The following is a 5,957-nucleotide window of genomic DNA, read 5'->3' as shown; positions in this document are numbered from 1 at the left end:
TTTTAGCATTATCCCAAGAAGAAATCTCAGATATGTATTTACCATTCTCCATCTGTCATTGAGATATCAACCTCATGTCCTTCCGATCTGACCTGTGTGTATGAGCTAAGCGCTCAGCCATGGCCACGGAGTGGAGTGGAGGGGAGGATAAATCTCTCCAGCAGAGCACTTCTGCAGTTACAAAGATGAGGGCTCAAGGGATATGTATCATCTACTACCGTTAATGTCCCTTTGGGACAAAACATGAGTCTATCAAACTCAGTGTTTGAATGCTTTAATCAGACAAATGGGAAACGGAGAAAGTTTTCCTTAGCTTTTTCATTTGCCAGAATAGTAGTATGGAGTGGGATGGGATGGGAGCTACTAGGCACCCAAAAACCATGTGACGCAGCATCAAATCAGCGTCTTCATGGGAGAGAACTTATGTAGTAAATGGAGTCACTCAAGGAATTAATATTTACATATACTCATTCTCCACTTAGAGTTTGTGAAGCACTGTTTTATCGATTCAGCATTTAGAGCAGAAGACTTTTTCTATCCTGTTTCGTTTTGTTTTGTTTTGTTTTGTTTTAGCAAAAGTATTATGGAGTCTTAGTAGAGGCCTTTCAATTCCAAGTAACAATAACCCATACAAACTAGCTTAATTTATGAGGTTGTGCTTGAACTAGTCAGAATTATTACATGATACAAAAAATGCAGTCAGATCTTAGGAGAAACTAGAATCAGAAACTGAAAAGCCATCAGAAATGGAAGCATATATTTCTTCTCTTTTTATATGAGTCTCTGAGTTTAGCTGATCTCTTTTTTTTAGCTTCTGGGTCACATTCTCCCACCTTTCCTCCCTCTGTTTTCCCCCTTCCCTCTCTTTTCCCCCCTCCCTCTCTTCCTTCTTTCTGCCTCTCCTGTATGGTTGTCTGTGCTTCCCCAAAAATAATATGTTAGTTTTCTATTGCCATGTGACAGTGGAAACTATGTAACAGAAACAGTGGCTTGAAACAACATGAATTCACTATTTCACTGCACCAGAGGTCAGGAGCCTGGACATGGGTTAGCTGGGTCTCTACCAGGGACTTGCCAAGCTGGAACCACAGTGCCAGCCAGGGCTCGGGGCACTCATCGTTGCTCGTTGCTTGCTGGCAGAATTCAGTTCTTGTAGCTGTAGAAATAAAGGCTGCTGGGCTTTTCAATGCTGGCAGGAGAATCTCTCTCATCCTTCTAATCTCATCTTTCAGGAAGGGCCAGGTCCCTGGCAGTGCTCACCTGCTTAAGCCAGGCCTACATGGGATTATCTCCCTTTCATTACCTCGGAGGCAACTGATCATATCTGCAAAATCCCCTCTCCTTTGTCATGTAACAGTCTGATCATTGGAGAGATCCATCATGTTCTCGATCCTATGCACACTCCACACACAAGAAGGAGGAGAAAAAAGAAGTTTGAGGGCCATCTCAACATTCTGCCTGTCACTAGACATATTACCAAAAGGGGCCCCAAATGTCAAGCTCTGGTTCCGATTAAACAGCTAGCAGTGAGTGACCATTTCAAAATTAATTCTGAATTCCTGGAAGTAAGACTGAATGATTGAGGTGGGGTCTGACGAAGGCTTTGCCTAATCGTCTATGGCTTGTGGGATTGAGTAATATTCTATAAATCTGGTTCTGAGAGTGCTCAAAACAGAGGGGATACACAGGAATCAGATAATAGGGTGATTGAGAAAGTGTGACTAGTGAGAAAAAAGGAAATGAAGGAACTGTGCTGATATTTTTAATAAATATTTTTAATAAATATTTTTTTCAAGGAAAGGGCATAATCAGTCGAGTAAAATTTCTCTTAGGTTTTACAATTAGAGCTAGAAATATAGTGATATTAATAGTAAATATAATAGTGACAGAATCACTATTTCTGTTACACAGAGGAACCCTTGACTGCCTGTAAATGTATACAACTTTCTGCACTCACACATTCTTTCTATTCTTAAAACTTTACTTGTTTTTCCCTAATGTAAATTAAAACCATTCCTGCTTTGAACTACTTACCGTCCATCTACTAAAATCTAAATGAGTGTTTAAACATTGGCATGCATTATACACACACGCACAATACCATAAACCTATTAAGATAGGATATAGGTTATGATGGGTATCTGTTTTAAAACAATCTTTCCAGATTATTTTTCCTCTGCATAGTAAAGTTTTAGTTTTATAAACTCTTCCCCACTATCCAAACATTTGTTGTGCCTTGTATTCAAAATATAGGAGAAGGGAAAACAACCAAACTGCAGTAACAATTTCCATTTCAAAAGCTGGTAGGAGAAAATGGATAGAACAGCAACAGATATTGACTATTGGTTGAGATATTTATATTCTACAGGGAGATATAATGACATAAGTGATGGTGCCAGTGACTCTCATGGGCCTCATTGTGTTGACACACTACTAATTTGGGGGGATGATTTTGTTGGTCAGCAAATCTGGTTGCTCTGGGTTCTGACAACTGATACAAATGTACCTTGACTAGTTTGTCTAATGTCAATGAAGAGGGGCAAAAACACCAAAGTGTCTTTAGCAGGTAGCTTCCGGCTAGTATTGATATCCTTTGTACTAATAAAACAGCTTAGTAATGGTTTGAATAGCCAAGATTCTTTGCTCTCTTGGTTTGAATTAAGCAAAGTACAAGTTCAATAATATTTTGACTTTTTCCAGTTTTATTAAGATATAATGAGCATATTGTATTAATCCAAGATATATAGCATAATGATTTCATATATTTATATAATGCAAAATGATGACCACAATAAGTTTAGCTAACATCAGTGACCTCACATTACAATTTTTTTGTACATGATAAGAACTTTTAAGATCAAGTCTCTTCACAACTTTCAATACTTAAGTTGATTTTTGTTTTAATGTGATAAAAACCACATAGTATCTGGAAACTTCTTTTAGTTATTCTTAATAACTTTAGTTGGAAAGATCTATATGGAAAACAATTATCTAGACCAGAGTTGACATTCTAAAGTAGCCTGTATAAGGCAGAGTGGTAGAATAGGCTAATAATGCACATGGCTAATTTCTTGTTAAGGTCCAGTAAAGAGGTTAAAAGTGTAGCAGTCGCTGCATAATACAGACAGAGCAGAAGACTTTTTCTATCCTGTTTCGTTTTGTTTTGTTTTGTTTTGTTTTAGCAAAAGTATTATGGAGTCTTAGTAGAGGCCTTTCAATTCCAAGTAACAATAACCCATACAAACTAGCTTAATTTATGAGGTTGTGCTTGAACTAGTCAGAATTATTACATGATACAAAAAATGCAGTCAGATCTTAGGAGAAACTAGAATCAGAAACTGAAAAGCCATCAGAAATGGAAGCATATATTTCTTCTCTTTTTATATGAGTCTCTGAGTTTAGCTGATCTCTTTTTTTTAGCTTCTGGGTCACATTCTCCCACCTTTCCTCCCTCTGTTTTCCCCCTTCCCTCTCTTTTCCCCCCTCCCTCTCTTCCTTCTTTCTGCCTCTCCTGTATGGTTGTCTGTGCTTCCCCAAAAATAATATGTTAGTTTTCTATTGCCATGTGACAGTGGAAACTATGTAACAGAAACAGTGGCTTGAAACAACATGAATTCACTATTTCACTGCACCAGAGGTCAGGAGCCTGGACATGGGTTAGCTGGGTCTCTACCAGGGACTTGCCAAGCTGGAACCACAGTGCCAGCCAGGGCTCGGGGCACTCATCGTTGCTCGTTGCTTGCTGGCAGAATTCAGTTCTTGTAGCTGTAGAAATAAAGGCTGCTGGGCTTTTCAATGCTGGCAGGAGAATCTCTCTCATCCTTCTAATCTCATCTTTCAGGAAGGGCCAGGTCCCTGGCAGTGCTCACCTGCTTAAGCCAGGCCTACATGGGATTATCTCCCTTTCATTACCTCGGAGGCAACTGATCATATCTGCAAAATCCCCTCTCCTTTGTCATGTAACAGTCTGATCATTGGAGAGATCCATCATGTTCTCGATCCTATGCACACTCCACACACAAGAAGGAGGAGAAAAAAGAAGTTTGAGGGCCATCTCAACATTCTGCCTGTCACTAGACATATTACCAAAAGGGGCCCCAAATGTCAAGCTCTGGTTCCGATTAAACAGCTAGCAGTGAGTGACCATTTCAAAATTAATTCTGAATTCCTGGAAGTAAGACTGAATGATTGAGGTGGGGTCTGACGAAGGCTTTGCCTAATCGTCTATGGCTTGTGGGATTGAGTAATATTCTATAAATCTGGTTCTGAGAGTGCTCAAAACAGAGGGGATACACAGGAATCAGATAATAGGGTGATTGAGAAAGTGTGACTAGTGAGAAAAAAGGAAATGAAGGAACTGTGCTGATATTTTTAATAAATATTTTTAATAAATATTTTTTTCAAGGAAAGGGCATAATCAGTCGAGTAAAATTTCTCTTAGGTTTTACAATTAGAGCTAGAAATATAGTGATATTAATAGTAAATATAATAGTGACAGAATCACTATTTCTGTTACACAGAGGAACCCTTGACTGCCTGTAAATGTATACAACTTTCTGCACTCACACATTCTTTCTATTCTTAAAACTTTACTTGTTTTTCCCTAATGTAAATTAAAACCATTCCTGCTTTGAACTACTTACCGTCCATCTACTAAAATCTAAATGAGTGTTTAAACATTGGCATGCATTATACACACACGCACAATACCATAAACCTATTAAGATAGGATATAGGTTATGATGGGTATCTGTTTTAAAACAATCTTTCCAGATTATTTTTCCTCTGCATAGTAAAGTTTTAGTTTTATAAACTCTTCCCCACTATCCAAACATTTGTTGTGCCTTGTATTCAAAATATAGGAGAAGGGAAAACAACCAAACTGCAGTAACAATTTCCATTTCAAAAGCTGGTAGGAGAAAATGGATAGAACAGCAACAGATATTGACTATTGGTTGAGATATTTATATTCTACAGGGAGATATAATGACATAAGTGATGGTGCCAGTGACTCTCATGGGCCTCATTGTGTTGACACACTACTAATTTGGGGGGATGATTTTGTTGGTCAGCAAATCTGGTTGCTCTGGGTTCTGACAACTGATACAAATGTACCTTGACTAGTTTGTCTAATGTCAATGAAGAGGGGCAAAAACACCAAAGTGTCTTTAGCAGGTAGCTTCCGGCTAGTATTGATATCCTTTGTACTAATAAAACAGCTTAGTAATGGTTTGAATAGCCAAGATTCTTTGCTCTCTTGGTTTGAATTAAGCAAAGTACAAGTTCAATAATATTTTGACTTTTTCCAGTTTTATTAAGATATAATGAGCATATTGTATTAATCCAAGATATATAGCATAATGATTTCATATATTTATATAATGCAAAATGATGACCACAATAAGTTTAGCTAACATCAGTGACCTCACATTACAATTTTTTTGTACATGATAAGAACTTTTAAGATCAAGTCTCTTCACAACTTTCAATACTTAAGTTGATTTTTGTTTTAATGTGATAAAAACCACATAGTATCTGGAAACTTCTTTTAGTTATTCTTAATAACTTTAGTTGGAAAGATCTATATGGAAAACAATTATCTAGACCAGAGTTGACATTCTAAAGTAGCCTGTATAAGGCAGAGTGGTAGAATAGGCTAATAATGCACATGGCTAATTTCTTGTTAAGGTCCAGTAAAGAGGTTAAAAGTGTAGCAGTCGCTGCATAATACAGACAGAAATCAAGTCCATCTCTGACACTGGGCAAATTTCTTAACACTCTAGATCTCAGTTTACTGAGATGTATAAGTGGAATGATAAAAGAATCTACCTTTTGAATTTTTGTAAAAATTAAATAAGAATGCATATAAATTACTTGGCTCCCAGGAGTCATGCATGTAAACTACCATTATTATTATTATAATTATTATCAATCTATTTTATTTGATCTCAGTAATT

This window comes from Pteropus vampyrus, unplaced genomic scaffold (genome assembly GCF_000151845.1).
Source record: "Pteropus vampyrus isolate Shadow unplaced genomic scaffold, Pvam_2.0 Scaffold6, whole genome shotgun sequence".
NCBI classification, from domain to species: Eukaryota; Metazoa; Chordata; class Mammalia; order Chiroptera; family Pteropodidae; genus Pteropus; species Pteropus vampyrus.
The sequence above is the reverse complement of the archived record's forward strand: the minus strand, read 5'-3'. Positions refer to the sequence as shown.